The sequence below is a fragment of the Manis javanica genome, chromosome 2, assembly GCF_040802235.1.
Source record: "Manis javanica isolate MJ-LG chromosome 2, MJ_LKY, whole genome shotgun sequence".
Taxonomy (NCBI): domain Eukaryota; kingdom Metazoa; phylum Chordata; class Mammalia; order Pholidota; family Manidae; genus Manis; species Manis javanica.
Window position 1 is genome coordinate 104,771,323 of NC_133157.1, and position 24,268 is coordinate 104,795,590.

Here is a 24,268-nt window from a genome sequence, read left to right on the forward strand (position 1 = left end):
TTTTAAGAGCTGAGGAACAGAGAGTATGATGCCAACTTGTAAATTACATAACTTTAAAATGTACACTTTCACTAAATATCTTTTTCAGTAGCTAATACAGTAAGCATTATTAGTGTGTGCTATGTGCTTGGGAGAACCTCGGCTCCGAAGCTACACAGACTTTCATTTGAATTCCAGCTCTGCCACTCGCTGCCGTGAGATCCGGACTCAGTCACTCTCAGCTTTGGTTTCTTCATCTGCAAAGTGAAAGAAATGAGTTAGATGCTATAGAGTTTGCTACAAGGTTTAGATACATATACAATGTGTGAAGTGTCTGCCACAGTGCCTGGCATTTAATAGGTACTCAATAAATGAAAAATATCACATAATTATCATTTTTCTGTGTAGGGTTTTTGTGCAGGACAGTAGAAATAGAAATGGAATGTGAATATGGAAAGCTTAACGAACTGCCTTGGGAAAAGAAAGATGGCATGAGAGACTGGTGTAAAAGTTGGTCTCAGAGTTACAGAGAACTCAAGGAAGATCACTGTATTATCATTACTTTGAACTTCCTGGAGGAAAGCAGCAAGTAGAACAAAGGTAGGGAAGAAAGAAATGCCAAAGAAGACAGTTCACATGGGAGAGCATCCTTCATTCAGATCAACAAAACAGCCCGCCTGATCCTGTTCAAGATGACTAAGAACTCAAGCTGCTGTCTGTATTCCCTGCCTGCTCCAAGTAGCAGTGTTTAACAAACAGTGGCAACAGCCATGGTCGGCAAAACATCATGCAAATAAACACAAAGAATAAGAGCAGGCTGCCCAGACTCTTCTGTCTGAGGCGGCTTCAGTTGGCCATGCTTTGGAAGGCCGTCGGGGGTGGTGTTAAGAACTTGGGCTGGCACAACCTGGCTGCACCTCTTCACTCCTTAGTGACTTGGGGAATAAGCACAAGCCCTCTACACCCACTGTTTCATCTATGAAACTGACCTACTCCGAAAATCTGTTGTAAGGAGTATGAAAGACAGTAAATATAAAAGTGCTTTGCAAATTGCACAGTACTGTACAAATGTTAATGCTTATTAATGTGTTCCACATGACTCTGAAAGGCCTAATATCCCATAATTTTTGGCAATATAAATTGTGGTTCCCATGGAGCATATAGGACCCCTACATTTTTTATGATTTACTACCTTTGGGCCTTTTGGGGCACAGTCTTTTGCTCTTGTACTTCTTTATAACAATTATGATCAGAATGAGGTGATCGATTGTCACACTGCAGGAATAGAACACTGACTTCCTTTCCTAGCTTTGAGATGCATCATAGAAATGGACAGAAAATTTGGTATGGGGGGTATGTGCATTGCTCATAATAAAGTTTTTTTTTTTTTTAACGTGAGAAAAACCAATTTATGAGTTTGAAGAAGCAAGCTGACATGGTTTTACATCCTTACACAAATGACTCCATAGAAAAATCACAGAAAGATTATCTCAATAGGTCTTCTCAAACAAATTTCAGCCCAAAGCAGGTTTCTGGACATGTGATCTACAGTGAGTCTAATCTGACTTTTATTCATGACTTTTAAACAAAAATTTATATTTTAATTCATGTTTTAAAAAGGTATAAATGTAAAAAAAAGAAAAGGTATAAATGTAACAACTAGTATGGAAGGATGTAGGATTAAAAGTCCCATGCCCTACCTCTCCACTATCCCAACCCCACATCCCAAAGATGACCTCAGTTAATGATGTCTGTGTATACTTCGAGAAACTCATTTCACATCGTGATAAGGAATTTGCACCAGAATATAAATCAACATACTTTCTTAATCAAGAAGATCTTTCTATGAGAAAAAAATTTGTCCCTTGAACTTGCAGTGCTCTTAGATGTACAGTTGACTTATATTCTGGTCCCTTATCTCCTCGCAGACTAATAACAAGCAGTTGGTGGATTGTCATCACCATGGAGATCATATCTGAATAGCACTGTTATAAATACTGATGCAGTGAACATTCATGTGCATATGCATCTATAGCTACCTATACATTATGGAATAAATACCTAGAAGTAGAATAAATGATATGTACATTAAATTTTTTGATGGATGCTGCCAAATTACCATTTATAAGTTCTACCAATTTACACTTCCAAAAGTGTGATATGGGTGTCCTTTTCTTCAACATGGTCAAAACATGGAGTATTATTAAACTTTTCAATACTTGACAATGTTGTAGATAAAAGAAACACCTCATCATTGTTTTAACTTGTACCTTTTAAAGATGAGTGACGTTGTGCACATTGGTATTTCTTTGCATGTCTGTCTGCCTTCCTTTCATCTGCTTGTTAGCGATGTGTATCAGCTATTTGCGTTTTTAAAATTCATTGCCTCGTCATAATGTGTTGTAAATATTTTCTCAGTTTGCTTTACATTTTTTTTACACTTATATATGTTTAAATTCAGAAGCTTAAAATCATATGTGCGTATGCATAGGGTTTGTAGGGGTGCTGCATATACTTGGTCATCACAGAGGCAGTGTAGTATAGTGCTTCAGAGAACAAATTCTGGAGCCAGACTGCTGAGGTTCAAATCTTTTCTCATCTGCCTACTAATTCTACAGTCTTGGGCAAGGCTAAGCTGTTTCCTCATCTGTGAAATACAGATCATAATAATACCTTATTCCTACTCTTGTTGTGAGGATTACATTAGTTATTTTCCATAAAGCACTTAGCATAATAGTCCCTGGTACACAGACAGTGCCAAGATTGTGAAAAGACACAGCCATCTTTTCTGCTGTAAGTATTATGGCTTATTTTTTATATTTAAATCTTGTATCCATTGGCAATTTATTTTGGCATAAATAAAAATGAAATTTTATGTATAAACGTAAAAATATGTACAAAAGACATATGAGGAAAATTGCAAAACTGATGAACAAAAATCAAAGAAGAACTAAATAGAGAGATATTCCAAGTTCATGGATGGGAAGACTCAACATTGTCAAGATGTCAGTTCTTCCCAACTTAGTCTATAGATTCAATGCAATCCAAATCAAAATCCAAGCAAGCTGTTTTGTGGATATCAACAAATTGATTCTAAAGTTTATATGGAGAGACAAAAGGCCCAGAATAACCAACAAAATAGTGAAAAAGAACAAAGTTGGAGGACCAACTCTACCTCATTTCAAGACTTACAATAAAGCTACAGTAATTAAGGCAGTGTGGTATTGGCAAAAGAATATACAAATTCAGCAATGGAACAAAATAGAGCACCCAGAAATGAACCCACACTTATATGGGTCATTTCATACATAAGAAAGCAAGAATATGTAGTGGGGAAAGGACAGTCTTTTCAATAAATGGTGCTCTGAAAACTGGGCAGCCATGTGCAAAAGAATTAAACTGGACCACTGTCTTACACCATACACAAAAATAAGCTCAAAACAGATTAAAGACATAAATATAAGACAAGAAACCGTAAAACTCATAGAAGGAAACACAGGCAGCAAATTCTTGAACATTGGCATTAGTAATTTTTTTCTGGATATGGCTCCCCAGGAAAGGGAAACAAAAGCAAAAATAAATGACTGGGACTACATCAAATGAAAAAGCTTTTGCATGGCAGAGGAAGTCATCAATAAAACAAAAAGACAACCTACTGTTTGGGTGACAATATTTGCAAATGATATATCTGATAAGGGACTAATATCTGAAATACATAAAGAAGTCATACAACCCAACACCAAAAAAACAAATAATCCAATTAAAAAATGGGCAGAAGATCTGAACATTTTTCCAAAGAAGACATGCAGATGGCCAACAGGCACATGAACAGATGCTCCATGTCCCTAATCATCAGTGAAATGCAAATCAAAACCACAGTGAGGTATCACCTGTCAGAATGGCCACCATCCAAAAGACAATAAATAATAAGTGTTGGTGGGAATGTGGAGAAAATGAACCCTCCTACACTGTTGGTGGGAATGTAAATTAGTGCAGCTACAATGGAAAGCAGTATAGAGGTTTCTCAAAAAACAAAGAATAGAAATACCGTATGACCCAGTAATTCCACTTCTGGGAAATTACTTAAAGAAAACGTGTGAATGCCTATGTTTGTCTCAGCATTATTTAAAATAGCCATTATATGTAAGCAACCTAAATATCAATCAATAGATGGGTAGAGAAGATGTGGTACATATATACAATGGACTCTTACTTAGCCATAAAAATGAATGAAATCTAACCTTTTGTGACCACATGGATGGACATAGAGGATATTATGCTAGGTGAAATAAGTCAGACAGATAATGACAAATACCATATGAATCTGAAAAACCAAAAAATGAATGAGGAAAACAAAAAAGGACTCGCAACAGACTGCTGCTTTCCCCAGGGGAGAGGGAAGGGGTGATTGATCGAAATAGGTGAAGGAAAAAAAATTAGAATATTTGATATCTTGATCTGGGTGACAATTATGTGAGTGTACACACATGGCAAAATTCATCAAGCCATATACTAAGATTTGTGCATTTTATTATATGTACATCAATAAAAAGTAAAGTTTTAAAAAGTTTTAGATTCTTAAAAAATGCTAAAAATAAATAAATAATTTTCGTGTTACTTTTACACTGTCAGTATTTATGCCACTTAAATCAGTCTCTGAAACCCTGGCTCCACAATTATAGAAATGACTCTAGTGAGTCCTTTGGCATACTACTTGCCCTGCCCTTCCTGAGTTCTCTAGTTTGATTTCTCTTTTGACTGAAAAGATTTTGTCATTATTTGTTTTTTTTCTTATCAGATGAGCTCAGGAATGCCGAATTCCCTCAGATTGAAGCTTTTTGTTCCTTTATACATTCCTGAGAACCTAAATCGATATACAAGTTTGGGATCTTCTTGTTATTAATTATGCACCACTACAAGTTGGCTAATTAGATAATCATTGCAGGAAACTCGGATGCCAGCCTTATATTCCCTCCAATACATTGCTTGATTTTTTTTTTTTTTTTTTGCTTGAAGGCCCATTCAGTAACTTAACCGGAATCTGTCCAAAGCATTCTGGAGCATTGTGTCTTCTGGACCTATGAACTGAAATCTAATTTATGTCAGGAAAAAAATTCTACTATCTAAATTACTTCTTAAGTTCCCTTTGTCTGTTCTCTTCTTCAAAATTGCCAATTAGCCTTATTCATTGATTCAACTCTACGTACTATCCTATATCAGGCATTTTGATGGGTACACCAATAATATACACTAAGAGAGTACAGTAGAATTCTAGTTAAATCTCCTATGTCAGTCTTTCATACCTGTTTTTAGGAGCATGAGGTTTTTCTTTTGTTGTTTTCACATTTCTGTGTTTTGTTTTGATTTTTAAATTATCTTATATTTCTTCCCAGCCCTCAGGAGGCTAATTCTTCATGTCTTTATTCTCTCCTCTCTGTGATGGTTACATCATTCGTATTCTCTTTGAGCTTGCTTGTTAAAATGTCTTTCCTTTTTAGCTTCCTTGTGTATACAGATGAGCCTTGCACATTACAGGTTTGAACTGTGTTGGGTCCACTTAAGCATAGATTATTTTCAATAAATATATTGGAAAAATTTTTGGAGAACTGCAACAATTTGGAAAAGACATTTTCTTTTCCCTAGCTTTCTTTACTGTAAGAATATATATATATACAAAATATGTGTTAACTGTTTATGTTATCAGTAAGGCTTCTGGTCAACAGCAGGCTATTAGTAATTAAGTTTGGGGGAGTCAAAAGTTATACATGATTTTCAATTGCATGGGGGTTTGGCACCCCTAACCCCTGCAGTATTCAAGGGTCAACTGTATAGAACAATATCTTTGAAGAACATTCTGGTCCTGGAAAATTTCTTCTCACGCACGTTCTTCATTTGCTCTTTGCTTATTATGTTGGCTTTTTGAAAAGTATGCACTGGTCTCACTTTTTGTCCTTTACACTTATTACTACTCTTTTTTGGAATGGTTGTGGAAGTGGGGAGAGTGCAATGTCTTTGGCAGCTCCAGGCATGTGCTTCAGAACCACACCGTGCTCATATTTGCTTCCAGATCTACCCTTTGTCTGTGTGAGGGCATAACTCCCATCTCCAGAATGGGCAGGACTTCCAGGCGGGAACTGGAGAGACTCACAGTGAAATATAGTCACTCTCAAGATTACTTCTTTGTCCAACTGACTCCAGATATTCCTCATATCCTGTGGTTGGGTCCAAACCAAGTTTCATCAAAGATGGAAGCTTGCCCTGTTTTTCTTCAGGTTGGTATTTGTGGGAGGCTCTGGCAGAGGGAGTGGAGTAGGTGTCATTTTGCACTACCATCTTCTACCAGAAGTCTCAGGGAAATTACACTCTTACTGTTTTTCTTTATTGTGGTCTTTAAAATTCCTGTTCTGATATTTCAATTTTTTGCTTTCTTTTTTGTACCTTTGCTAGATTTGCACAACTCCCTCACATGCTCTTTCTTGCTCTCTTTCTGCCTGACAGTTTCATGTTACCTAGACAGATTCCCTCCTTTAAATAAATTCTGTTGCCTTGCCTAGTCTGTCACATGACCCCCTCGGTGGGGTGGCTATGAAGAAGTGATAACCTCTACTTCCTGTTCACTTTCTCACAGGCGGTTAAGCTTAAATGTGAGCTATAAAACCTCTCCAACCAACAAGCCCAACCATTTATCACTATCCTCTTAACTACCTCTGCCTTTTGGATATCTCAACTCCCCAAAGGACTGTCAATTTAACCATAACTACCTAACAACTGCCAAGCCTCACTTTATGAGCTGCTGTTGAGAGTTTAGCTATTTAAGGCTGATTTTTTAAAAATTTTATTGGCACTTCATGGCATTTGCTTGATTTACAGTACTATAAATAACCACAAATGAGGAACATTTTCCTTTAAGGTGTAGGCAAAGATTAAAATGGATTCTGAATCATTGTTCTCCATATAGTTAATTCCTTACTGGGTCATTCTTCCAAGTTCACCCAACTCAAAAAGGCAGAATACAGTCAGTTCCTCTTGGGAAAGAGACTTCTGTGCAAAGAATAGATTCCTTAGAGCATTAACTCTTTCCGTCCCCAGCCCGAGCTGCTGGGGCTGCTTCTCCACCAGCCCTGCTGTCTTTTCTTAAGACAAAGGCTTTGATGACATGCATGACTTCATGCATTACAGGCAGTCCTGTGTTTTTCAAAGATACCCAAAGTAGGATAAATCCAGTGGTTAGAAAAGAAACCTCAAATATTATTCAGCCATAAAAAAGAATGAAATTCTGACACAGTACATAGATGAACCTTGAAGACATTATGCTAAGTAACATAAGCCAAGTGCTAAGGGAAAAATATTATACAATTCCAGTTAAGTGAGGTACCTAGAGTAGGTGAATTCACAGAGATAGAAAGTAGATTAAAGGTCACCCCCATACCCAAAGTTAATGATTAGTTATTGCTTAATGGTGACAGAGTTTCTGTTTGTGGTAATAAAGTTTTGGAAATAGACGGGAGTGATGGATGCACATAGTGACTAATTAATACCACTTAACTGTACACTTAAAAGTGGTTTACATGGTTTTTTTTAAAAGACATATAGTACTTTAAAAAAAGATGCAGGGAAGTAACTTTAGGACATTCACTTCCTCCACATTTACCTCTTCTGAAAGTATTGTGAATAAAGGCAAATCCTTGGGGTCCTGCCCCGGAAGCCTTCTCCTCACTCAGAATGCAGAGGTGCCTGGACTCTGTCTAGAGGGATTCCTCTCCATCACCTTCTGAAGTCTCTCCACCCTGCTTCCCCTGGAGGGGACACCTTGGCGCCTCTCTCCCACCCTCCCCCAAGTCCTCTGTGTCACTTCCAAGGCTGTGTGGCACTCCCTTCAGTGTGGGAAGGTGGGCATAACAGTTCTCAACACCACCAGCTAAGGTTTAATAGGACACACTCCCCCAATCCTGTGCTGGTGTGAAGACCATCTGGGCAGAGACCACCATGGCTCCTGTCCCTCTGCAGCCCCTCAGGGGAAACAGAAGATCACCTGGACAGAGTAGTCAGCCTACTGAGTGGCAGTGCCATGAAGAGCCACAGTCTTGGCCCCACTGTCCACTTAGGAAGCAGGCCAGATACCTGGAAACAGTGTTCCAAATCACCCACTGGGCTGGTAACCAGTGTGACTTCTGCCTGCACTCTAAATCCCTTAAACCAGGTGGGCCAGTTTGCTGTAGTTTCACCACCACAGGTCCAGGCACATGGCAAGGACAGGGCTATGGAGCAGCTGTAGGGCGTACATAAGCAAACATAAGGAAGGCCTGTCATGCTGGAGGACTTCAGCTCTGGGCCAGTTCACTTTGGATTCTGTGAGACCAAATAAAGACAAAGGAACACTGTGGGTAAAAGGTCTCATGCCAAGGTTTATTCCTTGGCAGGTTGAGTGCTAGAATCACATCTGCATCTGGCATGTCCAGAATCTGTCTCAGCCTCTGGCAGCCCAAGGGGAGCACTGGGCGGAGCTCTTTATATAGCTACACAGACAATGATGGCTCATTGGCAAAGGGTGTGCAGTAAGCTAAGTACTACATCACTGCACTGCACGTGCACAGTGGGTGAGTAGATTAGGATCAGGTGAGGATCCTGGCAATGGGAACTTCTGTTTTCCCTCCAAGGCCCTAAACATTGTTTGAAGAAGAATGAACAGCACCTCTTTATAAATACTATAGAAGCAGTTACAGATAAGGCTAAAAAAGCAAATCCCAGGCCAGGTGCTAAATCTTCCAGGATAGAAAAGACAGTAAGTATCTTGTGTAGTCACAGGAAAACCACCCATTTGTATACAAAATGGCAGTAACAAGGAAAGGAGCGGGCAGGGTTGGGAGCCTTGCAGAAACCAAGGCAAAATCGAAATGTGTGAGGAGTTCCTATTAATTCAGGAAATTGGTTATTACCTGAATTCATGTTTAGTGAATTTGCTTTCAGGATTGGAGTCCAGCCCACTGACTGCCAATTGACCAACCCTGGTCCGTATAAAGTGCATTTTCAGATTTCTCAGGAAACAATATTTGTCACATAGAAACAGCAGGAGAGAGATAACATACCAACATACGTATTAAAGTTATCTGACCTATTCATGACAAATAATTCCAGGTTCCACGGGACACAGGAAATAAAGAATTGCATTTATCTGCTTAATATGTTAATAACCATGAGAGGAACTTTCTCATGAGCAGGTGAAGCTGGCAGGAAACACAGTGGCCGAGCTTCTGAGGCAGGGTGGGCTGCAGAAGCCACAGTGTGCGGCAGCATAAAGGAGCCTGCCTTGTTAGTCTAAGAAAAACATAATTACGGAGGAAAACTACTAGTGAAAACTCTACCATCATATATCATGCACTCTGAAGCCAGATACGCTGGAAGGTTTTTGTTTACACACTGTCTGGAATTTTCCATACTTTGCCATTGACCAGCGGAGAGACAGCCTTGGAGCTGGCTCATTAAGGCCTTAGAGAAAGGGGCCAGGGGACTGAGCATCTCACCCAGAGGGAAGGCTTCTGATGATGTTAAAGCAAAACGGAGCTGACAGTTTCCTGTGCTGTGCTCTTAGTTCAAGAGTGAAGCTGCAACAAATCCCTGGAATTCCATTCCCTTCTCTTTCCCGCCATTGTTGTCCCCAGCAATGTCTGACATGAGCGTGCGATTTCTCTCTTGGGCCCCACACTTGTATTTTACTTACTTATTAATGCCTCTTTACCTCTCTGCCCTGTCTTCTTCTTTTTCCTTTTTTCTCTCTCCTTTTTCCTTTTATGTAGGTACTTGGTCATTTGTCTCTGAGTTGAAGTTGGTGTTCTGGTACTAAAAATGAACATAAAACACACACAAACAGTGTGAACACTCCTTTCTGGAAACTCCTCTTTACAGTATTTGGGCTCATAGAGTGAAAACGACGAGAGTGTGTGTGCTTTAATATGGTTTTACAAGAGAATCTACAGAGGTTGGATTGCACCCTTGTTGGTAGGTGGAGTATCCCTGGAAAGATGGAGTGATTTGGAAAAGAAGCTTGAACTTACAGCAGGAAATTGGAACCAAGTGCATGGACCTAGGTAGGTGTGAAATGGCTTTTCTTGGTCTAGACATCACAGCACCTAATGTCTAAGGGACCACTCCTGAATAGTGGTTGTTAAATATGGCATTTCAAACTGACACTTAGAAACAAAGTCTCAAACAGGGCTAGATTTAATCGCTGGGCATCCCTCATGCAACTGTGACCTCTGGGCTGCATGCTCTACTTTGCAAGGCAGATTACCTCTATACTCAGTATCTTAGACACCAATTTCCCTTTGGTTATCTCCATCCATGATTCAAGGGTGTGAAGGAAAGAACCTCTTTGCCAATGTTTAGGTCTGAGTGTCTTAGGGATTCCATGAGTCCCTGAGGCCATGACCCTGTAGAGGTTGTCTATGGCAGGGCCAGACTTGGGAGAGTCTCCTTTTAACACTAATTTATGAGTATTTGGCCTTAATTCATTATGGAAGTTGGTCTTTCTTTGCCTTTTCCTGCTCAATTCTCTTAATGATCTTCTTTCTTCCCCAAACATTTGTACCCAGTTACTAATTTTTGCTCAATAGAGTTAACTCAGTTAAAAGAAATCATGCCCTGTGCTAGCCCACAACCGCCCCCCCAAGCCCCACAGAATATGCCCTTAGGGTATACCAGGTGGTGCAGTATTTAACTCTTCGTTCAAACCAGTAACTTTAAAACCTTGGTCCTGACCAGTGTGTCAAAATGAACTGAGATCATTTATTTAAAATACAGATTCTCAGGCCCTGTCCCAGACCTCCTCAATAAAATCTCTGAGGACAGAGTCATGAATTTTGTCTTTTTGTTTAACAGTCCTTGAGTGACTCCGATTCACAACTGATTGTTACAATTCCTGGCACAAACTGTGACACACATTTATATTTTGCTTAAAAATCCAACTTTTAAAAAATTTAACCAAAGCCCTCTCAGCTTTATAATAAATCTTCCATCTTGTTTTTACCAAAATATAAAACTCTTTACTAAGTTTACAAAGATGGCCTCTAAAACTGTTTTCCTTTCTCAGAATACTTTTTCCTCCTTTTCTCTTTATTTTGGGAGGTTTCCTTAAGCTTGTGTTCCATTTTACTAACTTAGTATTCTGACATACCAAGTCAGATCTTTTATTTCATCTTCTATCCAACTGGATTCCTTTCTTAGCCCATTTAGCTTTTCAAGAAAACCTTAGCTTCATGACTGATTTCAGTCTTATTTTGTAAAGTCCATGTTTTCTTACGTATCTTTGAGTCCATAGCAGATGCTGCCTTAAACGGTCTCCTTTTTCTGCAACAAATCTTTTATACGTTTATGTTCCCTCTGCCTTCTGAGTACTATATTTTTCTTCTTATATTAAGAGTTTCTCCCGCATGGGTCAGAGTTCAATCAGGGAAACAGAAACAATCTGGATGTTTTAAACAGGTAAGTTAAATACAGAAAATTGGCTGCAGAGATGACAGAAGAGACGAGGGGCCACACAGGGATACTGGAGAGACTGGGAGCCGCAGTGCTGGGGGCACAAAGCCAGGCTACCTGGCGAGGCTGGGCCCTCCGCTGCCTGAGGCTGTGCAGGAAGAGGCTGTCGTGTCTAGTGGGAGCTGGAGCCACAGGCGGACACAGCCATTGTGGGGTGGGGGTGGGGGGCCTTCTGAAGTAGAGAGAGGACATCCTGACCTCTTCCTTCCACCCTCTCCAGTCCCTCATCTGGGCCTCCGGAGAATGAGAAAGCCTTTGATACAGAGCAGTATCACAGGGCCTGGATCTAAGCAAGCAGAACAAGCGACCTCTGCATTGTGGGCTACTTTTGTTTCCCTTCTACTCTTTTTTGAACAATGAGGGTTCTGTATAAGCCAAGCATTTGTGCCAAAGGATTCCTCTTGGAAACTATCTGATGTCTTAACTGGTGTGATCCACTAACGGGGAAACAGAAGAAAGGATCTGGGGGCTCTCCTGGCAGTAGAAATCCTGTCTGCTTTTGCAAAGCCTCCCTACCAGGCCAGCTCCCTCGTGTCTGAGCCTCCTTCCGGGTCTGCAGCTGCATCATCAGGGCCCAGCTCTGCCACTATGGGCCCCTGTGTGCCGTGGCTACCTCAGTGGCCTCCCAGCCCAACCAACTGCTCATGCCTTGGCCTCTGCTTGATCCTGCTGCCTGAGAAATTTTACAGTGCCCACCGCTAGCCACCCCCTGGCAGGGCTCCTGAAGCCACACAAGGGAGACCTTGACCTAGCTCCTAAAGATACTGTTGAAGGAAGGTCCTGACTGCTTCTGCAGAGACCTCGACCCCCAGTGCTACAGGCTGGGCTCCCACACCCTAGCTGTGGCCGCCAATGACTCCCTTGTCCAGTGTGGGGACATCAGAAGTGAGAGCCAAGGGAAACTGCAGAAGTGGGTTAGGCCTCTGATGACCAAGGGAGGCCCAGAGGAAGGGGGCCTTTAAGGCAGAGGGAGGAGCATGGCCAGAGCCTGGGAATAGAAGAAGCTGGGCACAATGGTGGGGAGGGCTGAGCAGCGGGGAGGGCACGCTTTGAGATCTGAGCCAGGTGGCATAGATTGGGAAGGGCCTTACACACCAATGTGTTCAGCCCTTATGCTGCAGGAAATGGGCATCCAGTGAACACAGGTATCAGCATCATATGTGAGTCTCAGCAAGAAATCCCTCTGGTTACAGTGAGTGGAACCAGTCAAAGAGAATTAGTCCAGAGACTGGGGGGCCAGTTAGAAGGTCGAGGCTAGAGACGAAGCAGCCCATAGCGAGGGTAGCAAAGGGATGGGAGAAACAGACTGGTCAGGAGAAATTACAGTGCCAGGCAGGGCCGTCGGTTGGGCGTGGGGTGTCAGGGGCAGAGGTAACTGAAACCGAGGCCTTCCTGGTGTGGGTGACCAGAGGAAGGTAGCAGACACTGAAGGGAAACCAGCTCAGAGGAGCTTCAGGGAAGATCTGCTTTTACTTTTTTTAACTGGATGAGTTTGAGACACTTGCGGAAAATCAGCAACTACATGTCTCTGGGGTGCAGCTGCTACCTACCATCTGTAACAATGCTGTTGATGTAAGTACTATTAATGTCCAATTAACAGTGCTACATTCCTATATAAACTCTGCCATGTATGACACTGAAAATGTTCCATTTGGAAATCTTCCAGATGTTATTTCCAAGATCCTGCCTGGGACACAGGTTAGCTTTTAAATGGACTGTTTTTATTAGAGTGTGTCTTGTAATGACACTTATTCAAAGTTTTATAGGTCAGCAGGTCCACCTACAGTCAGACAGATTAAAACCCCACGGAGAGGGCACCAGAAGCCTGCGCCTGCACGCACCGAAGTCCTTCGCGGGCCTGGATGGTTTCTCAGGGTGCCATGCCTCACAATTACCAAGCAGGACAAACAAGGCTGTCTCTCTGAGCAAACATGGTCAAGTCAGGAACTGTGAAATTTGGTCTCTATCAAAAAGGTCCCCAGAGCGCCTGAAACGCATTTAGAGCCGTTTCATAGAGAAGCTGTTCTAGGAACACGACGGGCCTTGTACAGCACCTTTAAAATAACAACTTTCCATTAAGCCATGAACACTAAGGAAAATATTTCTTGCAAATATTTTTCAACCAACTTCCAACAGAGCGTTGCCTTATACAGCTGCCCTGCCTGAAACACTGCTTTAGCTCTGTGAGGAGCTATAGGACCTCCTGCTGACCTGAACATGCTCTCAGGGCATGGCTCTTTCCTAGGAGTAAGACGGAGTGAGGAATTCTCCACATCATTTGTAATGTGAAATATTCTTTGACTCTGTTTCATAAAAATACCAGAACGAAGGTAATGGTAAGGTGGACATGGATTTATTATTGAAATTCCATTCTTTCTTTAAAAAAATAGTTAAGAGCACTTACTAGATGCCGGGAACTGTTAGAGGTGCTCAGAGATAAGAAGCTGAATTATAAGGTCTCTTGTCTTCTCATCAAGTCCACATTCTAATGTGAAGAGAAAGAGAGTAAACAAGAAAACATATAAATGAGCAAACTAATTTCAGCTTGTGTGGAGTGGTATGAAGAACTACAAACAGGGGGCATGGAAAAACGTTAGGGTGGGGCATGCAGTTAGAAGAGTGGTCAGGAATGTGCAAACATTTCACTGTCATAATATTTCATGACATGAAAATTACATAAAATTCAAATTGGAGCACCCATAAATAAAGCTTTATTGGAACACAGCCCTGTTTATGTATCGTCTACCATTGACTTGGGCTGTAACGGCAAAGTTGAGTCATTTCAACAGAGACAGCAAGGCCTGCAAAGCCAAAACGTTTACTATGTGGTTCTTTACAGAAATAGTTTTCTGATCTGTTCTAGATTTAAGAAAATGAGAAGGAAATGTTAAGAATGCAGATTCTAAATGTTAAAATTGAGAGTGTTGTGTCTTTCATGTTACATTATGAATAACAAAAAAATCACAGAAATATTCTCCCAGTATTCAAAAACTATTATCCAATTCGAGAAAGAAATCTCTCACATCATCACCAAACAAGTGACGATCTGTCATACTTCTATGTTGTTTCACTTTCTTCTTAATCAAAATGAACAAAAATATCAGCTAACATTCATGATGTGAGTGATTTATTTGCTGAATCAGACAGTAATCAAGCATTATTCCTAGCCTGATTTGGGGATGCTAGTGCTGGAAATAGTATAAAAACTGATAGTGGTATTAGGGAAGATGGTGCAGTAGGAATCTCCAGAAATCCATCTCTCCACCTAGATAACAAATGTACTATCAGAATATGATGCAACTATTTTATAACTTTGGAGTCTACTAGAAGGCTTGCAGCTTCCAGGCAAAGGTTAGGCCTTTAAATTGAGGGTAATTCTGTCACAATCAACAATTAGCATGGCAGAGCCTGTGCAGCCCCAAGCCCCGAGTCCCCAGTCCTCAGCCTTATGGCAGCCAATGCATAATATTTCACCCAACAGCAACAGAATGCACATTCTTCTCAAGTGCACATGGGACATTTTGCAAAATAGACCATATGTTAGTCCACAAAACAAGACTCAAGAGATTCAAAAAGACAGACATTACATAAAATGTCTTCTCTAATTGCAACAAGATGAAGTTAGAAATCAGTAACAGAAGGAAAATGGAAGTTCACAAATGTGTGGAAACTATGTAACACTCTTAAACAGCTAAGGGGGCCAAAGAAAAAAATCACAAGGAAATTAGAAAATATTTAAAGATGAATGAAAACAAAATACCATATATCAAAACTTGTTGGATGCAGTGAAAGCAGCGCTAAAAGGGAAATCTATAGCTGTAACCACTGACATTAAAAAAGAAGAAAGCTTTCAAATCAACAACCTGACTTTATTTATTAAGAAAAGAAGAACAAACTAAACCCAAAGCTAGCAGAAGGAAAAAAATAATAAAGAGCAGAGATAAATGAAAGAGAGGCTAGAAAAACAGTAGAGAAAATAAACAAAACAAAAAGTTGTCCCTTTGAAAAGAACAACAATATTGACAAAATTTTAACTAGACAGCTAAGAAAAAAAAAAAGAAATAAGGCTGAAATTACTAAAATCAGAAATGAAAGTGTGGACATTACTACCAACTCTACAAAAAAACAAAGGATTAATAAGAGAGTACTGTGCACAAACGTTTGACAACAAACTGGATGATCTAGATAAAGGTGTCCAAGCTTCCTCCTTCCCAGTGAAAACGCCCCTGCCCATCCCATTGAAGTTTTCAGCTTCCTCCACCCTGATTATTTCCTATCCTTACTAACCCTGCTTTCATTTTAAATCTTAGCATTTGCCACTATCTAATATATATCCACTCGATTTGTAAACACCATGAAAGCAGGATTTCTCTTTTGTCTGTTTTGTTACATCTTTTTGCATTGTTGCTGAAGCCCCTACACTTAATAGTCATTCAGTAACTGGCTGTTGAATGAATGCTTGACTACAATGTGTAGGGCTTAATAACTGCCAGGAAGTGAGTGCTTGTGTCTTTGGAGGCAGAGGAAGGATATGTAAGGAAGCAAGGGCCCAGTATTGAACATTTCCACTGCAGATGAGGGTTTTGTGATTCAGAATTATATTGCTATGTCCATAGGTAGCCACTTGGTAGCAAACATGCTGCGGTCATTTTGAAAGGCATAATCATTCCCAAACTCAACGTTTTTTCAGAGGCAGAAAATGAGGACAAAAGATGAGGTGACACGGGTCATAGTCGAGACTGATTTTTTTTAAAACGTATTTTTACCTGCAGTGTGATTAAAGGAATCAGCGAAGGACAGCCTGAAGCAGAAAGCATGAGCAAGGAATGGGAGAACCCTTATTTGAGAGAAAAAGACATGGCAAGTCAAGAGAAAAGCCAGCACTCGGGGCCAAGCGTGATACAACCTTTGGCTTTTGTGGCGTAACCCAAATATAACTGGAACCCACTTGGCGTAGCTTCAGCACATACGTTTTGACTCAAAGAATCACAGTCCGCTGAAAAAAATAAATGAAATCAGTTCCAACTTTTACTTGGGGGAAAATTGCCATGAAATGTGGAGAGAACTACACACTGAGGGCACAGCCTGTCATGCTGGGTCCTGTCTGTTCTCAGTACTCAGCACAGGAAGCACAGCTGAGCTCAGAAACCTCTTCCTCCTTCCCTTCCAGCTCCCAGTCTAAATGCTCTCCATGGCCCAAGTCCTGCTACTCCCCATCCTCCCTCTGCCCTCCTTTCATCTCCAACTTTCTTTCTCCCGGGTAACCTGTCCTTTGCAACTTCACTCCACATCCTCACTCACCTGGTCGTGTGTCTGTCTTACCTGTTGCCTCAATTCTGCATCACAAATCCAGGCTCTGAGCTGACAAAACTCGAATACTCTGGAGAGCGGTAGAGGAGGTCCAGGAAAGGCTGTGACCACAAAACATAATTTTCTTCCCCATCACAGTGGAATAAGTCTCTTTTCCCTCCCTGGATTTCAAGTGTCTTAAAATATCTGATTTCAAAAGGAGGAGGAGAAAGAACCCCTCTGACAAGACAGAAATATTAGTGAGAAGAGAAATCCCTCTCTTTGACCAGGGATTTCAGCCAAATGAGCTAAAAGGCCAGGATTCTTCTTAACCACCATGCCGCAAGACATAAACGAATCTATTTACTCAGCAAAATATTTCCTTATTATATTCTGAGTAATTTCCCATTGAAAACAAACAGTGCATGTCAAAAAGCTCCAAGTGTCCCTCAGGCCCTTGAGGTGAGAATGCACCCATCTCAGTCATCTTTGCTCTCCTTTCAAGAAAGAAGGACAAACAAGTTTATTTTTACTTTTGTCTTTTTATTTTAACCAAATGCCACTGTTCAGTTGAGCTTTGAAAAAGACAAAGAAAAGCAGCAAGCATCTTAGTTTAGACTGACTACAGAACACACATGGGCCACCAACTCAGACACAGGGAGCCTGGCTCTCATGAAGTCTTTGCTTATTAACCACTGAAAAAGAAATAAAAGTCACTTCCCTTTTCCTTTTCTAATGATTTATCAGTACAATTCACTGGACAATCTACTCTTTCCCTACTGATGTAAATTGCCACTTCTGGTAAATTTATGATGAATTTTAATATCCTGTATGGTAAGTCCACTTCCCTTATTTCCCTTACCCTTTAAAAATTATTGTCTTTTATATTTATTATTCTGGGTGAAATTCAGAATTATCTGATTTTGTTAAAAAAAAAACCTGTATCAGGATTTATTTATTTAATTAGGGTGCCCTTAACATCATTGCAATTTTATCTTTTTAAATAGTCTTTTTTAAAAGTTTGCTGTTTCCTTCAAACAGGGGGTAATCCAGAGGTGGTGGGCCCTGGAGGAGGTCAGGTTATCAGTCGTGAGCTCTCCAGGTGAGGGGCAGATCGTTGAAGACCAATCCCTTGGGCTCTTCAGCTGACTGCCTGAAAGCCTCAAGAACATAGGGCTCTTGCAAGAAAGGACACGAGCAGTCTTTTCCTTTAGGCTGGTCAGTGTCCTCAGAAAGGAACTAACTTCTCTTCCAGAAGATTTCATGCTGCCCATTAGTTTTCTGAGACCCAAGTGAAGGAAAAGTCATAGATCTCACCACTGAGGAAATCGACTTTCACTAAGCCTTTATTTTCAATATGGTATCTCACTCCCACTTTTCTGTTTATGCTGGGCATGCCCAAATCCATAACCTGGCAGATTCACACTCTCCAGAGACAACCTCCAGTCTTCTGCAGAAAATGAGAAGTAGTGACATGACAATGTAGGGTTAGGGAAGAGATCCATCCTTCATGCCTTGTGTGTGTGTGTGTGTGTGTGTGTGTGTATACACACACACACACACACACACACAAAATAGGATATACATATATATATCCTATACATCCTATTTTGGAGAATATAAAAACTCATTTTTCTTGGTATACATCCCAAGAGTGAAATTGCTAGATGGTAGGATATACAAATGTTTAGCTTTAGTAGATATTGCTAAATAGTTTTCTGAAGTGGTTTGTACTTCCAATTTGCTGATTTCATCTCCGAGATATCTTTGCTATCTACGCTGTTTTCTTTTTCCTTCCATATACTTAGGGTTTATTTTCTAATTTCCTTAGGAGGCTTAAATCATTGATTTTGAACTTTTCTTTTTCTATTATATTTATTTAAAACTATAAATTTCTCTTTAGTCAGAAACTCGATTTCTCAAGTTTTGATATGCCAAATTTGTATTATTATTGAGCTCAAAATATCTCATAACTCCTATTGTGATTTCTTCTTTTGGTACATGTGTTATTGAAGTTGAGATTTCCTATTTATCTTTCTATTATTGATTTCAAGTATAATTCTAGTGTGGTTAAATAATGTTTTCTATATGTTCCTAGCCCTTGAGCTTTTTTAAGACTTAATCTATGATTCAGCATATGGTCTACTTTGGTAATGTTCCATGTGAACTTGAAAAGAATGTGTGGTCTGCAGTTGTTGGCTGTGATGTCTTATATTTGTTAGGTTCAGTTCTTCCATGTTTCTGTTAATTTTTTTCGCTACATATTTCCATCACTTATAATCAGTTACTGAGAATGGTCTATTAAAATCTCCAGCTCTAATTGTGGATTTTTGATTTCTATCTTCATTCAGTTCTTTCAACTTCTGCTTTGTATCTTTTATAACTGTTGGGTGTATACAAATTTAAAATTATTGTCTTCTTCATGAGTCAGCTCCTTCATCATTAAGGAAATTCTCCTGTCTCTATTAACATTTCTTACCTTAGGTCCTATTGTTTGCTATTAATACAGCTATATCAGCTATCTTGGTTGGTGTGTATATATGGCATATTTTTTTCTTACTAGTTTTCCATTTTCCTATATCCTTATAAATAAAGCAAGTCTCTCCCCAACAGTATTTTATTTAAAGTGTGTCTCTCATAAACAGCATGTAGTCAGTCTCTTTTTTTTTTTTTTAACCAAATTGGCAAATGGGCTCAGTGAAGCAAGTAGCTGGTAATTGTCACATCACCTCCGAACTGGAATTCCAACTATCTAGTGCTCTTTGCTTCCACGACTCTCCTATGTCTTTAAATATATCACTTTGGAGAATTTCAGGATCTGTCTAGTTATTGTAGTAAGGACATGGGTCTACTGTGACCCACTCCATCCTGCCGTGAAGTACAAGTCTCTGAATCTTTGTCACTAAATAACACACTTAACTAGTCATGGTTCCTGTGATAACTGCTTTATTTGATTGAACTGTGGGTATTTTTCATTTTACTTTTTGATAGACTTATCTCTTTACTTCTAATGACGTAGACACTGTGCACCCCAGATGTCACTGGCTCTTTGCTATCTAAAAACAAAGAAAAAAAACCACTGACTCTCTCTACCACACTCAATGAGAAATCTAACATCTGCTCTAACATGTTGGCCAGTTTATAAAGACTTACATTTTCATGGTCGATTTTGCTTAGATTATGCATCTTACCCTCTCACTATCCCTCGCAGCCTTTGCCACAGCTGTGTGATACCCACAGCTTCACTAGGGCTCCAGTGTGTTCCTGATTCCTTTTTCCTTTATTCTCTGTCAACCTCCTCAGTCACCACAAAGCTTCTACAAAGCTTTTACTGAACCTGAAGGTGAAGAAAGGATTGTAAATTATAGCAGTGCAAGAAAACATGGCATCAAACGAGGCATCTTCTTAAAAAGCTTTGGTCATCCTGACATGAAAAATTTCTCAGGAGCCTCCTTTCTCCACAGGAGATGATTCTTTCACCAGATGAAGTTGACTTCTTTCTCATTGGATCTTGACTTTGTCTTAGGCCACATTTTAGTTCTCTACCCGTATTCCAGTCTACAACTCACGAACACGCTGTGCTAGAAAAGGTGTGTGTGGTTTCGGGACCTTCCGCTTACCAGCACCAAAGTAGTCGCATGCAACTGGGAGTTCCAGTCTTCCTGTGTCTGTGTTGAAAGGGCCAAGACAGAGGTTTCCTTTTTTCTTTTGACATAACTTATGCTACGATTTTTTTCTCTATATATATTCCTAGTCTTGACCTATAGGAACTTCTCTTTCAATAACATTTGAACCTAAATTATTGATCACAACCAAGCAAGAAATCGTATCTGTTCACTTTCCCTCACTCCCAAACAAGACATTTTAATATCTTTTTACTTCATAGCCCTCAGCTCCAAATTACTGTTGAAATAATCTAAGCTTTTGGATCCAAAGTACTAATAATACTTTTTTTACATTATGTATATATTACCTTAGCAATCTTTAGGGGTAGCAACCTAAAAATATTAGGGGCAACCTTTCCTCCCCTCACTGCTCTTTTCTGTCCTACTTGCTTTTGCAGAAACCAGGTAAATACCTGGGCAGATTTCTCTGCTATGTATTTAGTTTGTTTACTTCAATGGGAATTTGGAAGTGGTAAGGAAATTACCTGCAAGCTTAAATGCAAGGAAGGTTATCTGTATCTTGAACTAAACTAGAAATCCATCAATTCGCTTTTACTGAAGCAAGGTCTCCTATAAAAATTCATTCCTTAGATTATTTCAAGTCCAATTTTTAAACATAAATCTGTACTCCCCTCCCTTAATCCTACCTAAATTACTCCTTTAACTTTCTCCCCCCACATTGATCTGCCCATCACACTCTTAGGGCCACATCCTGATACTTGCCTAGTAAGAGTTTATTCAAGGAATGCAAATTTATTCTAATATTCATCCCAGTCTGTTTTTATTTTTAAATGCCTTATACATTTCCACTGCATAACACAGACTTTATTCCTAAAATTCTGTTTAAAATTGATTTTTTTGGTACATTAAATGCACCAGCAGAGCTGTTATTTAAAGGAAGCTTTCAGTGAATCATTTTGCAAAGGAAAGAACTTTTATGCAATGTGAATAAACTCCTATCCCAACCCATTTCTACCTCCTTTTCCCACTAACAACAAAACAAAAAAAAAATCTCTCTTAAATTAGGATTTCTGAATAGTAAATGGGGTTTACCATACTTCATTTAAAAACCAAATATAAACATTTACAGACTCTACACGAAAGCTCTCTCAGATCCATATAAATAATTATACATTCTCTCTTTCTGAGAACTTACTTTCTTTCATCGCTTTCACTTTTTTTTAACAGATTTTTTTTTCCCCAGACTGTGCAGATGCCTAAGGGTGCTGATATGGGAAGCAAAAAAAGACTAAAGAGAAATAATGTTTTTCTTTGTAAGCATTACAAACCTCTTAATTTTTCTTCCTGAGCTAAAAGCTCCTTTAACTTTGTTCTGTCATTACTATTAGCCTTTCAGAGATAAAACAAACATGCTAAAGAGCACCATCACACTGGCAGATTTTTACATTTGCTGCTTTCTTGGGCAATGAAGCCAGCGGCCTAGAAAAATCAATTCATTTGCTAGCATTTCACTTTCTGGCAAGAACCACCACTCCAACACGAATGTCCATTCCCATTTCAGGAATCTCTTTACACAGTATTTTCCTAGCACCACACTCCTGATGTAGTTCATAATGATGACTGTTATGGGGATGGAGGTTCCAAAAATGAGAAAACCTTGCAGTGAAAGATAAGCTTTTGCAGTTGTCCAAGAAACACAATAAAGTAGTGTTTGAGCCGCAGTGCTTGCTAATAGGACCTGCTTCTTATGATTAAGGGAGAGTTCTCAGTAGGCTTCATGCTGAAGTAATTAGCAGAATTTTTGGTTATATTCTGACAAGTTCAATACAGAGTCGTTTGGTTTGTCTCTACAGTCACAACACACATGGAAACACATGTGGCACTGACTGAAGTTTTTCTGCTTTAGATGTGTTGACAAAATATATTTATAAATGTTATTCACAAGCCCATAACATTCCCCAACCCTACAGGATGTGAACCCATCTTCCAGTCAAAGGGTGAAGTCTGCAGAGAGCCTGCACCCACAAGGCTGTGTATAGCACCCCAGTCCAGCACCACCCTGACCCAGCCTTGTCCCTGGCCTCAACCCAAGCCATTGCTGGGACCCGGCTCAGTGCAGGAAAGCTCTGCATTGCAGGCAGGGAGGACACTGGGCTGGGAGGCTCCCTAGCTCTTCTTCCTGCCCTTCAAAGGGTTCTGTGTTGCTGGGGCCTGAGCACCAGGCTGCCAGCAGAAGTTAGTGTTAAGTCTTCAAAGGCACTCTGAATGACTAATGAGCCCAGAGTAAATAAAATCACCAAGTCCTTGCGGTTCCTCCCCCCAGTATTTCCCACCTGTCTGGGGTTCATCCACCACTATCACATTGACCTTCTCTTGCCCCCAGTATTCTTTTCTTCAAAACATTCTTCTACTGCACCCAAAGTAGTATTTTCTAAAATGCAAATGTGACTGTGTGTCTTCCCTTCCTGTCGCCGGCTCCCCGGGCCTTCAGGATTGAGTTCAGGTTCTTTGGCATGGCTTCAGTGGGGTGACCATATCATTGTTTTGTCCAAACTCATCACTACTGAGAGAAGGTGAGGAGAGGGTATTTATGATGCCAGACCAGCAGGTGTAGTAGAGAATGTCCCCAGCACATGGGGCCACATGTCACCCAGAGCATAAAGTACCTTCATGAGCTGATCCCAGCTAATCCTTCCTGTCTCACTTCCCACCCTTTCCCATTTAAGCACATGCATTTCTCACTTGAACCCCATTCTCCTTACCACCCACCTCTTCATCTGGATGGTGCCAAGTCAGTCTTTCAGGTCCCTGCTTGGGCAAAACATAAAAATCTGCCAGTGTGATCTATTTCTATGACCTTCCCTGACCTCTTAGGTCCAAGCTAAGCACTATCTTTGGGGACTCTCTCTTCCCCCGTGCTGGCTCCAGCCTTAGCAGTGACCACACCCTATTATCTACTTGTCTTTCTCCACCCAGATATGGCTAAGCTCCCTGTGAGCAGAGATCCTGGTGTTGGTTGGCTCTGAATATGTACAGCATGGACTGAATGTTTGTGTCCTGCCAGAATTCCTATGTTGAAATCCTAACCCCCAAGGTAGTGGTGTTAGGAGGTGGGGTCTTTGGGAAGCACACAGGTCTTGAGGGTGGAGCCCTGATGACTGGGATTAGTGCCCTTTTCATAGAGATCCCTTTACTGCCTCCACCATGTGAAGACACAGAAAGACAACTGTCTGTGAACAAGGAATCAAGTCCTCACCACACACCAAATCTGCTGGCACCTTCATCTTTGACTTCCAGCCTCTGGAACTGTGAGAAATAAATTTCTGTTGTTTACAAACTACCCAGTCTATGATACTCCATTATAGCAGCCTGAAGTGACAGAGACAACATAATGAGTGAATTTATGAACCCCAAGGGCCACTAGAAGTGCAGCAGCAGAGATCTAGGGAGATTTCAAAAAGATGGTATCTGATCCAGACTCTGGGTGGTAGTAGGGAACCTGAGGGATGTGGAGACATAATCAGGTGAGCCTGATGAGAGCATGGGGGACCACAGCAACTTCTCTGATTTGGGCTTGCTTTACCCTGAAGTTGTGGCACAAGATAAATTATTATCATATGCAATGGCTGAAAAGAAAAAAGTAATATAAAATATAATGATGGGGAAAGGCAAGGAAGAAGTTAAACTATCCCTGTTTGCAGATGACATGATATTATACATAGAAAACCCTAAAGAATCCACTCCAAAACTACTAGATCTAATATCTGAACTCAGCAAAGTAATAGGATATAAAATTAATATGCAGAAATCTGTTGCATTCCTATACACTAATGATGAACTAG

General features: G+C 40.3%; 1 long non-coding RNA gene across 2 annotated transcripts; it reads right to left on the bottom strand.

Moving 5' to 3' along the window:
• Positions 1 to 36: 36 nt before the first annotated feature.
• On the bottom strand, positions 37 to 24,268 carry LOC108395872 (uncharacterized). Of its 2 annotated transcripts, XR_012127938.1 has the most exons (5): positions 16,834 to 24,268; positions 16,418 to 16,507; positions 13,916 to 13,996; positions 9,698 to 9,816; positions 37 to 236 (listed from the first exon to the last, which is right to left on the bottom strand). It is a non-coding gene; the product is annotated as an uncharacterized lncRNA (long non-coding RNA). The 2 variants fall into 2 exon arrangements; XR_001852775.3 differs by having other exon boundaries at positions 16,418 to 24,264.